The 15,319-nt window shown below is 36.4% G+C and overlaps 1 protein-coding gene and 1 long non-coding RNA gene across 2 annotated transcripts in view; one reads left to right on the top strand and one right to left on the bottom strand.

Annotated features, from left to right (window-relative positions):
* The window catches only part of LOC117413283 (platelet-derived growth factor receptor beta), a 38,778-nt gene extending 30,222 nt beyond the window's left edge, over positions 1 to 8,556 (bottom strand). Inside the window, exon 1 of the mRNA XM_034022231.3 lies at positions 8,323 to 8,556. The gene's annotated coding sequence lies outside the window, so the exon portion shown is untranslated. The remainder of the gene's footprint in view (positions 1 to 8,322) is intronic.
* On the top strand, positions 3,238 to 4,471 carry LOC131699619 (uncharacterized). Its single transcript, XR_009308220.1, has 3 exons — positions 3,238 to 3,347; positions 3,481 to 3,575; positions 4,084 to 4,471. It is a non-coding gene; the product is annotated as an uncharacterized LOC131699619 (long non-coding RNA).
* Positions 8,557 to 15,319: the final 6,763 nt, after the last annotated feature.

The raw sequence follows: 15,319 nt of genomic DNA, 5'->3' as shown, positions 1-15,319 counted from the left end.
TCCTTATAATGGCCAAATTGTGTTTCTAGCTGTGTAAGGTTTGCACAGAATACGAGCAGCAAACCAATGAAAAACAACACAGAATACTTTCATAGCCTGGATATTCTTTGCATAAACTGATGCAAACAGAACAAAAAAAGGGACCTGAATGTCCATGTTTTCCTGCTTTGTACTAGTCATTCTTTCAGAAACAATAAGCCACCTTTAGACTTTGATTAACTTTCCTTTACAAGATATTAAAAGATCCAATGGCTCAGGGCACTGTCCTTTTGGTCTAAACATGCAATTCTTTGTCTTGTATGACTTGTTTGATCCTAGTAAGTATTTTTTGGAAGTTACAAATGCCTGCTTCCACAGTGGCAGTTCTTAATACCACCACCCTAATATGTATGTACCTGATTTCACTGTATTTGTATTGTGTGTTGTACGGTAACAAAGTGGGCCAATAAAGAACCCCCAGATGGATTAATATAGAGTTGAAAAGCAATGGTATTTAGATGATCCACTGTTTCGATCATTAAAATAAATGATGTGTATTTCGATACGTATGAAATGTTTGGTAGTTTCAAAACCCTATAATATTAGTCTAGGATACTGTATTATATTGCAGGAATGTCTAGGTTCAGTGCTTTTAAAATAATATATACTGTAGAAGTAGAAGGTAAATGCACTGAAAGCATGTGTGCATTTACTGTAATATGCTCTGAAATAGATGAGCATAGCTATTTACTCCAAATCGTTTGCACATTCCTGAAGAAATGAACACCAATTATAATTCTAAAATGAATTTTAAAAAAAACTGATGAGTACTTGCAAACTCCATGTCTGTTGTTAATGTCTGGCTTGGTAACTTTATTTAAATTTCCTTTCTGATAAATAGCTTTGATAATATATCTAGTAGTCCAGTTTGCAAAGATGCAGCTTGAGAAGTTGAGTTGGTTGAATTTGGTATTTGAAACGCATCCGTTCTAGTTGAAGAAAAATAGAGTGGGGTAGGGTTACAGATTGTTCACACCAGTTAGGGAGTCCATTTCTTTTCCCTGCTCGGGACATGCCTTTGCCCCCTGTGTGGGAGGACTAAAATGGACATTGAGATATGTAGCAAGACAGCCAGCATGCAGGACTGTGGGGTGGTCTAACAGCTGATAATGTCCCAAAGAACAAAAGACAAGTTTATAACAGAAGAGAAAATGCTAATACAATGGTGTTGGGATATGGTAATGTGCTTGTGGGAAATGGATTATATAAAAATTTATATTGCACCAATTTGTTTATAATTTAAGCTAATAATGGTCATCCGGAAATAAAGGTTACTGTTGCATTAACCTGAGAGCAAAAATAAAATAAACCATCTGTTTGAATATACACCAGTGTATACCATGTATAAATAACCCTCTTTCAACCATTAGTATTCCCATTGTGCACTCTCCAGGCCTGCACCATTTACAGATACTGACAGAATTGGTCTTGGAAACACTTTTTGGTATGTAAGGGGTTTGGGTTGGTCTGTGGGAAAACTGAGTTAATGTGTTTCAGTAAAAACAAACTTTAAGTGGCTTTTATCTTTGCGGAATGATGGATTTATCTCTCTTTAAAAAAAAAAAATCCTGTTGCTTACAGTTCCTAATGCACTTCTTCCAACAACACCTCTACATTCTCTTTAAAATATTGTAAAAATAACCATTAACATAAAACAAGCTGATATTGGAAGGAAATACATGTTCAGTATTGTTTACATTTTAAATCCACGTCTTCATGATACATATGGTTACCACACATATTTAAATGGTATGTTAGACAGATGTTATAATGACTGTAACATACTGTATTAATTTCCTCCAATGGGAATGTATACAAATAAATTCAGCTGAGGAGTAGGTGAACTCAAATGTTTGCACTTCTCTGGTTTACATGCTACATGCTGCATTGTGGACGTTTACCTGTGTGCCTGTCTAGAGGTACTATGATAGGATTTCCAGTATTAAGAGCAGAACTTGGCTCATCTTCGAGAGATCAAACATAGACAGTGGGCCCTACTCATAAAACAGCTAAACAAACTATTGGACTGACAAGGCACTGTGTATACAAGCTTTGCAAGTCAAAATGGTAAGTTTATTTTTGATCAATGTGTCCCAGGCTTTTCTATGCTCTCACACCAGGGCCTCTAAAGATGTAAACCAACACCCATGTAGATCTGCAGTAAATGCTGATCATATCAGTCTGATGGAGCGTCTGAGGAGTGAGACCTCCTAAAACTTAGATAAGATTTCCTTAACACTGTACTTTGACACTGTACAGATTGCTAAAACAGGCCATTACAACAAACATCTGTGTTTAACAGCAAGGACGACCAGCACTGAGCAGTAAAACAAACAGTTCTGTGTATTTAGAGAGAACTTAATGGGCGGAAGGCTGTATTTACCTGAACAGTCAACATTTTAATTGAATACAATTTTAGGTGAAACTCACTTTAGAAAGAAAGAAAAAAGAAAGACCTTTATTCCTGTTGAATGGTAATATAGCGGCCCCTAATCGCAAGTGTTATTCATTTGATATTCCCAACCATATCACCAAGACTGTTCAAACCAACTTTATTGGGAAGCTGACCAGTTGTGGATATATTCACAACCTTTCCTTGAACTGTGAATCCCATCAATAATTGTGAAAATCAATACAATATCACATATGCATGAATAATTAAGCTTTATATTGGCAACATTATCACTGTTCAAACCAACTTTATTGAGAAGCAGACCAGTTAAAAATACAGGGGATGCCAAATTAGACAGCTGACAATAACTTGTATTATTTGGTATCCCGTGTTTCTCACTGTAAACACACCCAATATCAATCAAACCCTTTGTGTGTGACAATGGGGCACAGGCAGACACACTGCAAATTTGACATTTCCAGGAGCTCCACTGCCTGAAATGCACAGGGGATACCAAATAATACAGCCATAGACCATGCTATTGTCAGCTGTCTAATTTGGTATATAAAAAAAAATAGGCTACTTTGAAATCGGCATAGTCGTTTATAAACAGGTAGGTCGCACTGTTAATAGATTAAGCATTAATAATTTAAAGATTGTTTTACCATAACTGATTACACACAGCACAAAAATATCATGCCGTCCTGTTGAAAAAGTTAGTAAATGATTGCAAAATGCATCTGACAGCTGCTGCGCGTGCACATCACTCGTATTTTACCTCAGACACGAGCAAAAGAAAAATCAGGCGTGCTTGTGGGACGATCTCATTTTACGCATGCGTAATGCACCAGGGATACCGATTTCTTTGAGGGGGGGTTACTGAATTGGTAACACCTGTTCACAGAGCACGCAGGAAGTAATTGAAAATACCAGCTTCTCGATTTCTTAGCTGTGATATTCTGGTTATAAATTGACCATAAGTGGATAAAACTTACATTTGAATAACTTATTGAATGTGTGCATGTAATTACTTATTTTCCTTTAACCAGGGACGCTGCAAGTCCACTGAACCTGTGCACACGCTCTGTGAACTCCGTTACCCGTCTACCTGGGCTCAGACCCCAAACAACAATGACCCACACAGGTAAGTACATTTTGTTTCATTAATCATGGGTTTCAGGCTTACAATATACTGTAGGCAAGATATATTACATACACAATAAAATAAAATAAAAATATATTTTAAATGTAGGTTGCAAATGTCAGAAACGGTGTGGATTTCACTCCGTTGCAGGGATATTGTATGGATTTTCACAAATTATTTATAGGATTCAGAGTTGAAAGAAAGGTTGTGAATATATTCACAACTGATCAGCTTCACAATAAAGTAGGTTGAACAGTCTAGGTGATATGGTTGTGAATATCAAATGAACATCAAACTTCAAACCCACTTTACCCACGTGAGCAATGGTGCCTGCTAAGCAAACGTGTGTTACACATGCAAATCCTACTGATCTCTAGGCTCTACACCGAGCTTGCTATTTAAAGTTTATTTAAATGGACAGAGTTCTTTATGATGTGGTGTTTATCTAACTGTTCAGACTTCAGACAAAATAACATGAAGCCACAAACATGTTTTTTTCTTTCCTCAGTGTTTATGAAAAATCGGCACAGACTAAATCCTGGAAATTCCTCACAGCTCATAAAAATGTTCCAGTCTGGCCCGATGCATTACTTTACTTCTCTGCACAGCAGCGTCGATTACAACATTCTTACAAGATAGAATGTACCCACATTAAGAATATTTAATCTAGCCCAGGTTATTCAATAAACGAACCAATTAATTAACCAAATTATTTCAAAAGGGAAAACTAATAGTATTTTAACAGTGTCTATTTATGTTCTTTTAAAATGAAAGATGACTCTGTGTACCATGTTTATGAAGATGAAAATCTTTGAGCATCTATAAACTTAACCTTGTGCAATACAATGTAATTAAGATGCAACTAGTACTTCTGAATAAAAGAATACTGTACTTTAGTATACTGTAGTTCTGCTATATGGGTACAATGCGATTTATTGACTAAGTTGTGCAGTATATTGTAATGTGTAGTTTTATAACAAAAATCTCCATTTGCTGATTTCAGTTAAGTGTGATTATAAAACCTAAATCCTGGTCTTTCTAGAAAGTTACAATAAGATCAATGCTTCCTTTATATATGCTGCAGAGGCTTAAATCAGCTGTCTGCAAAGGAAATGCTGTCATTTAACAAGATATTACAACTCTCACGATCTTAAAGGAGCAGTGACCGAGGTGCTGGCTGCCCTTTTAAACTATCCCCATCTGGAGTAATAAAACACCGTCTGTCCCTTTAAAATCTGCATGGCATATTATCTCTTGCTGGTAGAGACAGTGCAGCCCCACAGCTGAATATAATTTTTGCCAAATGCGATCCTAAACTCCTCTCCCAAACCCTAGACAGACTTTACTCATGTTGTCGTCTTTAAAAAATCTCAATGACAATTATCCAAAGTTAAACTTACAGACATGTAGTTACCCTAACTACTAAAAATGTAAGCTTTTTTAAACAAAGATTTTGCAAGTAATTTTACAACATAATAAATATTATTATTTATTTCTTAGCAGACGCCCTTATCCAGGGCGACTTACAATTGTTACAAGATATCACATTATTTTACATACAATTACATTATTTTTTTTACACATTATTTTTACATACAATTACCCATTTATACAGTTGGATTTTTACTGGCGCAATCTAGGTAAAGTACCTTGCTCAAGGGTACAACAGCAGTGTCCCCCACCTGGGATTGAACCACGACCCTCCGGGCAAAAGTCCAGAGCCCTGACCACTACTCCACACTGCTGCCATTTACCATATTGAATTTTTTTTTTTTTTTGCATTCTTATTTTATTTCAGGTTTCTTCCAGCCGTTTGGGACCAAATTCAAAGGTGCTGAGAGTACCTTAAGGCTGAGCTGATCTTTATAATCAACTTGCTTGGAATAAATAATTCACCAAATCTGAATAATTTTACAAAGGGTCTTTACATCTCTCTGTCCTTCTCTCTTGCCAATATGTGCTGTACAATATGTGGTTTTCAATCTGTAATCTGCCTGGAGAGCATAACCACAGTTCAGTGTACAGAGCAGCTGCAAAACTTGAAATGTTAATAAAATATAATAAAAGAGAACTCTTTCTCTCCAATCTGCTGCCCAGACGGCAGATCAAGCCTGGCAGGTTCACGCTGGAGTTCTGTAATTGCGTTTTCTTTTCTAATAAAAGCAGCTGTTGGTATGTTTGCTGTGAATGTACAGCTGCAGAATGCATTAACTGATGAAGCAGTGTTACCTCTCCATTCTGATTCTGTTTGTTGTATTTTCTGAGAGCTGGCGGGGGTGTTCTAGCAGCAGGCTTTCATAGCTGTTCATTGTCATATGATAATTTGATACGTACCATATTTTTGGGGAAATTTTCCTTAGCTTTTAGAATAGACCTGATTTTTGCTGAAAATAATTTTTGAAGCGTGTATTAAATGTTATGCACTCAGATGTCACCCATCTGCTAGGGATGTCTGTGCAAGAAGATTACTTTGCTGGTACACAAATCATATATGAAATATCAGTAAGACTGCTGGTAAATTCCTTTGCCTGTGGAATAACAGGTTGTAAAGACAGCATTTACAGATTAGATTAGTAGTTTAAATACTCGGTGTGCTGTACAGTAAATATAGGGTTGCTAAATTGCAGTGGAGCTAAACTACAGTTGCATTGCAGTTGGACTGAAATCTGTCTACACCCTCCTGATGAGCTGCACTTTCACTATGTATCTTTCGGCAGTCTCCTGCTTGAGTTTCTGTAAGCTCTGTAGAAAAGAAGACCCGACGAGACTGTGGGCCCCTTGCAGTAAATGCCTGCTTCTAATTAACTGACAGTTATGCAATTGGTAGCAAAGTAACTACTCAAAGTGCCCAGCCCCTTATAGTCGGGGCATTTACCCATACCGAACCTCCTCATTTACTGAAGCAGGAAGAACAATCGAATGCACTATTGTCAATCCAATAGCACTGCACTGTAATCGTAATCCTTGTGTATTGTCTTAACCAGCCAGGCATGCACTGACAATATCCCACTGCTGTACTTGCAATCTTGAAACGCTCACTGTAACTGCTGCTTCATTTCTTTCATTTTCATTTTTGCTCAGGAAAAGTGAGGGACAATGGCACTAGCTATGGTCAGGCATGGTGCTAGCATTTCATGAGCTGCATACAAGCCCTGCACTCACAACATAACCCCTGTCTTCACTCCTGGGTCTCACTCAAATAGATTTCCAAATGTATTTCCAAACTGTGTATTATTTGGATTCATGAATGTATTCTGGCGGCTAAGTTGAGACACCAAGCTAATTTTACTTGTGACTTGTGCTGAATTGAAAACCAGACCAGGTGAAATACATGCTGGCAATTTAGCCCATTATTACACCTGGCCCTCCTAATTACAAGGATGCCAAGTACATCCTGTATAAAATATATTATCATTATACCAAAGCGGGCATTAGATGCCAGATAACTGTTCTATGTTATAGTTGAATGTATTTAAACAGTCTTAATACCATTTTAAAAACTGATTTTCTGAGGTCCTCATTTCACTGTATGTATTGTATGTAGTAAAGAACTCCGGAGAGACATTGACACACACTTCACAGATTTGACAGACAGGTGGCCACATTGTCAAACATGGTCTAAATGCGTGAAAGTAAACAGTACAAGACTTACACAGGCTCTGCTGAATACAAACAAACAGGGAAGATTCTCCAAGTCAATCCCAAATACAACATCATGGAGGACCTTACAACTTTGGAGAGAATTTTTTTTTTTTTTTTTTCCATATGTGATTCATATACCAGCGCTAATACAACAAAATGTAACTCTTATTTTGTAAATAAATAAATACATTCTAATTCAAAGGCTCCTATCTAGAATGGTTAAACTGGATTATAAAAGCAATTTGCTTAAATATGTGATAATGTTTTTTTTTATCATCCACTACTGATAAGAACAAACTTTAGCGTTAGCCAAACAGATGTGACCTGTCAGCAGCACACTGTCAAACCTTAACAGGAATATGATAAGCAAAGCATCAATTCTATCTGGCTGATTTTGGAAAGGTTTATGCTTGAGTCTGCGCATGATTTGGCTAATTTGTTACAAAATTGTTATGTTCGGTGCTCTCCCATCAGCATTTTACAAATATATAGCATGACACCTTACTTACCTTCATTTTGGATCTCTTCTTGAATAATTGCTGATAGTTTCTAAAGCACTATATAAAAATGAATAATAACAAGCTGTCTTGCAAACAAAAGCAACACATTTATTTTGAGTCTAACACTATTGTGTGGGATCCTGTAAGTGATTGGTGATATTAATTAATACAAATAAAGTTCAATAAAATTGCTATTCTAAAATACAAACCCCAAAGTATATGAACAGCTAAACACATGACAAAAATGTAATGTTAGATATGTAACTACCACTGATCAAATCATTCCCAGTAATGTATGTAAAATGCAGCCACACCAGCATACCAATGATGTATGCATTTGTACAGTGTCCATAACACAACTCTCCTTTCCCTAACGTGATTGTATCAAAGTTATTCTATAACAAGTTCAAGTGTATAGAAAAGAGAAAACTTGGCTCTACTGTTCACAGAAAACCTGGCAAAAACATCAGTCCAGAACAGAAATCACGACATGTGGTTTTGTTACCAGCAGTTTCCATGATCCCAAACTTATTAAAACTATAAAAACAAACTTGCACGCTAAGGGAGAGAAAAAAAGAAATAGTATATAATGAAAATATTCTTACCTTCAAAAGAAAAACTTTTCACTTTCCACTAAAGTCCAGCAAGTATTGGCCAATTTAGAAGGATTTCTTTGTGTTATCCTTTAAAGCATTGTAGAAGTGTAGTTTCTGACTCCCAGCCCAACACTCCCTCTGAGCAGCTGTATGGACTGAGTAACAGTTTCCAATTAAATTCTCTAGTACTTGGGTAGATTCCTTCAGTCTGTGGGGATGGCTGTCCTAATCAGTTTTAACCCTTAGAGCACCCTCACAGAGGACTGATACCTTGTTTGTTTACTCAACTGAAAGGACAGGCGCAGACACTGATACAGGAATGCCCAATAGTCTTTGTATGTGTGTATATATATATATATATATATATATATATATATATATATATATATATATATATATATATCAAACTACTTTTAACAAATTAAAAAAAATCTATATACAATATGTGTATGCTTTTAATCTTTATTAGTTAACTGATGCAGGACTAGAAATGTTTTGCTGTCCTTTCCCACCTTCTATGATGTTCTCACCCTAAATTTTATAAATTTCTTTCACTTCTTGTTTCTTTCACGGATTACATCAATCAGAAAGGTATGAAAAAAAATCACCAAAACCTGTTTTGGTATGCTTCACTGCTTGCAACCAAAAACCCCTTTTGGAAACTGCACATTTTAAAAGGAGTTTTGTTGTGACTGGTAATGAATCAGAGGAGGGATTGGAACAAAATAACTGAACATTAAAAAAAAAAAGGTAACAGCTCTTGAATAAATTTAAAAAGAGTGTGAAATAATACTTTTTCCTCTCGGGTCCCAATGTGAGACTGTGTCTGTTTTCAATCTTGGCTTTTTCCCTTGCTTTTCCTTTTTTCTCTTTTTTCAGGATATGAGTGGATGGCTAGAAAATTTATAACCCATGCCAGCAGCTGACCTAAGGTTTTTTTTTTTTTTTTTTTTTCGTTTTGTTGAAGGGTTTTTTTGGGCTAAATTGGACTCTACAGACAATATTGTTACAGTAAATTGAAACACCTTGTGTAACTAATTAAAAAGCTGCTGTGTATAAAGCTATTGGATTGAAGCGGACAGTGTACTGTTTGTCTGAAGACAGGTTGTGGTACACAACTGTTAGATCTCTTTACACAGTTATTTAGAAGACCTTAATATAGATTTAATCAAGTTCCATCTACATTTATATTTGCTTCACAGTGATTAACTAACTGGAATTGAAATAGAGGACCAGTCTGTGGACTAAATGTCCTTTACCTAAAAAAAATGCACTTTATTTCAAAGAAGTTTTTTTGTATTAGTTTGCATATATTTCCATTTGTATCCCTATGGAGCTGTTATCTGTAAATTAAAAACATGCTGGACAATTCCCTTTTTTAACCCTTGTAAAAGTATAATAAATCACAGTGGAAGTATAGGTAAGGATTGTAAATAACAGCGAGGTATGGTAAAGCAGATTAATAAGCATGGCAAACCAGTGTAAACTATGGTAAATGCACAGTATATCCATGGGAAAAGCATGGGAAAACTTAAGAAAATACAGTGCAAAAATACTGTGGTAAACCTTTATAAGTGCAGTTCTTGTTTTAATTTAAGTGGCCTAACATAACTTGATGACTTGAAGGAGAACGTGTATTTGCTGTACTATAAATTGAATTTTATTGAGGTAGAAGCTTAACATTTTGTTAGAGATTGATTTTTTTACTTTGGAGATGTAATTGTCAGCAGGACTCCATGCATATACAGGGTGCTGCCCCATGTTTGTGTTTTTTAGCTTTGTTTTGTTTGAACTAGGACCACTGTAACTATATGTGTGGCTGTCTATTACTGGTGCTACTCATCCTCCTGCATTAATTGTATAATCTAACTAATCACTTCATCAAGGTATTTCTCCAAGTCAGTGTTGGTGGCTGGCTTGGTTATTAACAGAATGTCTTCAGTCTCCAAAGGCAGTAGATTTTAATCCTCTGTGATCTGTTCCAACTGCTCCTTTTGGTGTGTGTGTGAATGTTTTACTTATACAATACCTTCCTTGTGAATGAGTGAAAATATTTAATCCCACTCAGTTTGGCAAGCCCTACTGCTATAGTCTTGATCCATTATTCTCTATAGCCACATGTGAAACGTAGGAAACCAGCAGGAACCTTCAATTAGGGGATTCCAGGTCAGATAGACAGAAACTCTTGTCTTTAAGCACAGTCACAGAACGCTGTTGAAGTGTCTTGGGGGACAAGCGTAAAATGTTTCCTCAGTTCAATGGCCAGCAGTGTCAAGCTTCTAAGAGTGGGACACACATCCTGTACATGTGAAGCTGACCCAGAATGAGTTACAAGGAAGGAATGTCTCCATCTCTCCAGTTTTTAACATTTAAAGCCAAACAACTAATATTCTGCCTGTACTGATAAGGCCCTCTGAAGAAAAAATGATGTTGCTTGATGACTCAACACTGCACTATGCAGATATGTTGACAGATATAATCAGGCCCGTCGAGAGAAATTTAGGGCCCTGGTAGATAATGTTGGCTGAAGGCCCACACCACCTCACATCCCTTCTGTCGTATTTATAGATTTAAACAGCAAAAATCTAAATGGATTTCATTAATCAGTTTTAACCCAACTTAAAGATATCTGGAACAAAAACTTAAAAGAGGAGGGGAGGGGGGGGTGAAACCATTAAAAATGCCTTTTTAATGCACAAAAATCAAATCAACTCATTATTTAACTTGAAGTCCATCTTGGATTCTTGGATTTACTGGTGATGATATTAAAATAACACCATGATTCAAATAGAAAAAGTGAATGGGTGCATCTTAAATCTCTGAGTCACATCTGCCAATCTAAGATTTGAACTTGAGATGAGTTTCTGAAACTGTAGTGGATATCTTATTGAGAGTTTATGAGTTCAGTTTCCACAATGACAGGGTTAACAGTACAGCAAGGGGGACAGGAAATGAATGCATTCCTTTTGACAACAGCTATCTGGATTTTGTTTTGATAAGCAGGGGCCAATGGCATTTACCAGTGGGAAACCAGCAGGTTGTAAAACAGTTCTTACAAGGGATTTCTGTTGTTTAATTCAACAATGTTCTCATAAAGACAGGAATGTGAAATCATAAACTATGTAAAATGTAAATGTATCTTAATTGCTCTACCTGTATGTTAAAGTGGTATGAGGTGATTTTTTAGGTAAGTTCAATGATTGCTGTTTTCTTTGTATTCTATCACAAAACCTTTATCCTGTAAAAATCCTTAGTGTAGAAATGAAGCCTGGCAGCTTGACTGATTCAAATATTCTATAAGTTTAAGGCTTACAGATGGCAATAATTCTTTGACTATTCACTGCTCGAGTCACTATTGGGCAATAGCACAAACTAGTTTGGGTCATGACACTGTTTTAGCTCATGGCACTGCAAGTTCTACTCTAAGTTATTTTTGAGAACATTTAAGCAGTGGTAGTTCCAGTAGCTCATTTCTATTTATTATGGGTGGGCACATGGCATTTGTGCTTCTATTTGGGCTTTTACAAAAATGATGTATATTGAAACATAAACATATTGTAGATGCTTTTATGCTACCATTACCCCTAGTAGAAAGCCATAGCATTGTAGTGCCTCAGCGCTGCCATTAAAGATTACGATCATGTTGCTTCCACAGTGAACATCACTGTATACAAATGTGATCTTTTTATCTGTGTCTGTCTGTCTGTCTGCTTTCCTGTCAATACAAAGATACATGTTGAAACTGACCCCCCAAGTACAGGACCACTGTCTTTGTAGCGCCTCTGTGTTGCCTACTGAAAATCCTTTGGTAAATTGCTTCCAGAAAACAAATTTGTGAATAGCCTTGTAATCTGATCTGTTTGTCTGTATCTCTGTTTACCTGTTTTCCTGCCATAGATGCAAAAAAATCTGCTAATCTTTCTATATAAATATACACATATATATATTTATTGTTATTTTACATGGCAGAATATAAATAATATTGGGGTGTCCTTGAGGAAATATTGTAGTTGTGTATTTACTTTGCTGCAGCATGGGTGAACTGGAGAACAAGAAATTACAATAAATCCAAAACACATTTGTTGCGTACAAGTACAGTGTACAGGCAAGTCCATTTTGTCAGGTATAGTAGTCCAACAGTATTGCTATAGTAGAACAGATATTTCAGCACTGTAAGTCCACCATTATACAGAAGTGTCTGTGCCTTGAGCCTGCGAACAACCAACTAACTCAACTATCAACCTCCCGGTGTCTGCTCACAAAGGCCCCATTGAATGAACTTTCTATTAGCAATCTTACTCCTAAGTCTATATACCATAAACTAGAGCCTAGCATAGTATTAGCAATTGGCTTTCTGAAACAATATGGAAAATGCAATCATTTTATAATTGTGCCTTTATTTACTAAGTTCTGTTGTCCAAAAAAGTAACACAAATGGTTTCCGTAAAAATTCTCCCCATAGGAACAAAACAAGTGTGTCTTCATTCTCAGTTCTCACCATACATCTGCTGACCTGTAAAAGGCCTCCTGTGAATATAGGCCTAGCTAGTACTGTATTGTATTCTTTAGCTATCTACAGCTCTCTGGATGAATAACTAAAAATTTGTGTGTGGATTTTTTCAGTCACGTCAGATGTTGATACATCTGTTTCTGTTTTGCAACATCCTGTGGGTCGACTCCTGGTGTGTTTTCTAACATGTGGATGCTCACAGCCTCTCTCAAGATAAAGAGAGATTAGAGAGAAACACTACAAACGTGATTATTATTTTTATAATGGGATTATATGCACTTACCTCCCCCGCATAAAATGGCCAGTCCAACCCATAGGGCACATCTTGTAAGACATCTTGTAGACTTGCTACTATTGATGACCAGATTTGTCTTTTATTTGAATTGGACACTGTAGAATTTATAACACTGTCATAAAGAGTACATGACACTGTATAAATATGTGCATAATCCTTCATTATCAATAGAAAAAGACACAACATGCATATAAGTATTTATAACACATTGTCATAGCATTTGCTACAAAAGTGCTGAAAAAATCATATTATTTAATAGATTTCAATAATAGCATTAATGCCTAAAAGTAACAGAAATGAACCTGAAAAGCCGATTTTTAGTTTACAGTACTTTGAAACAAATGTTATGACACATGTTAGTTATGTTTAGCCCAATTCTTATAAAGCGTTACCATCTGTTTTAATTATTCAATTTATTTATGAAAGTCTTTCTATTTCTTTGGAAAGGTTGGAATTGCTTGTGTTTCCTAACATACTATAACTTAAGAGGCCTTTTACAAACACTATCAAATATCTGGATGCATGATTCAAAGCCATGTTTAATCATACCACCTTGGTTACACTGGCTCTCTCATAATGAGTTATCTCAATTTCACTGATATGCTTGTCTAAGAGTTTAGAATGATTCATTATATGGGGTTAGGTGGTGGATTGAAGTATGGGTTTGACTAATAAAACCAAGGTGCACGTAGTGGAGCTTTGGATGACAGTTGCATCATAGATCACTACCTCTTTAATTAAAGTGTGTGTGAAAGGTTTTGTGAACATTTTCTTGCACTCATATTACACCTCAAACATGTTTTTACAATCATTTAAAGGAAAGATTAATTTAGAAAAACAGAGTGAGTGACAACAGGAAAATAAAAAAAACAAAGCGAGTCTGTTTGAAACTATTCTGTGGCTTTGAGTTGTGTCCACAAGTGTTTTGGCTGCCTACTGCAGTTATTTTCATGCATCTCAATAGCAACTGTTGGCTGGTGTCATAAACACAGTCTGGTTAAGCCCGCCGCACACAGCCCGACTGAAGCTGTCCCGACTCATCTCATCTCATCTCAACTGACCGTACACAGTCTGGATGAATCGTAGCAGTGTGCATGCCCTTAAAACCAAGATTATGCAGAATTCAGTCAGGATGTCTTCAGATTTGAAGATTGAACATGTTGAATCTTTTTCGGACGCATTTTCGTTCAGATGTGCTGACCAAGACTGACTGAGCCCGATTAGTCATAAGGGTGTCAACCAATGGTGAAGCAGGTTTAAGTGACGTAGCTTGTCATGTAAGTTGTCATACAAGGTGGCGGAATATTGACAGCTTTAGTTCCACAGGTAAAAATACGTTAGTCTCGAATTGCACTGAGTGTCCCGAATTCAAAAATACCAAATATGTGCACATTTGAATATTTTTTTGGGGTGTTTACTAATCAAAGGTAAATTTATCAATTTACCTTTTTATTATCAATCTACTGGCAGCCTATATTTTATTACTGCGCTAAAACAGAAGTAACAGGTGCGTCCAATAGGTCACAAATCACAAGCCCCTAGATCCACACGCTGAGAAAAAAATGCCAAAGTCAAATAAAAATCAACAGGTTGGATTTTATTTACCACAGGCTGAAGTGTAGTAGACAAACTATACAAAAAGTCAAACACTGCCTGAAACATTTGCATGGTGTAAATGGTCAATAGCTAAATTAATAGGCTATTAATATGCGCTTCTTTTGGTCTCTGCCATCTAATCAACATACGATGTCATGCATAATATGAGGGTCGCTATGTTGGGCTAAGTTAATACAAAAACGTGTACAGGGCAGTATTAATTCAATTTGCATACATAGTAATCACCAGTATCTAGTTGTGGTCAGTAATTCAGTCTTACCCAGTCGGGAAAAACTCAATTGTGACGTCAAACCAAAACTAAACACAACTGATCGCAGAATCTGTGCAAACTCAGATGAGATGAGTCGGGACGGCTTGAGTCGGGCTGTGTGCGGCAGGCTTTCCAGTGACTGATTCCCACGTTCTTATCTGGGTGAGATAGGAGTTGTCTTCCCTATACTACTACAGCAGTCTGCAGTTTTGAGTTGTTACGTTTCCTAGATTTACATAAAATTCTGCAGTGTTGAAAGGCAGTAAAAACTTCAATACAAAGGAAGGTTCCAAAGCTCTGAAAGTGATACTGTAGAGAATACATTCACCAGCTG

The sequence above is a fragment of the Acipenser ruthenus genome, chromosome 23 (genome assembly GCF_902713425.1).
Source record: "Acipenser ruthenus chromosome 23, fAciRut3.2 maternal haplotype, whole genome shotgun sequence".
Taxonomy (NCBI): domain Eukaryota; kingdom Metazoa; phylum Chordata; class Actinopteri; order Acipenseriformes; family Acipenseridae; genus Acipenser; species Acipenser ruthenus.
The sequence above is the reverse complement of the archived record's forward strand: the minus strand, read 5'-3'. Positions and strand labels throughout refer to the sequence as shown.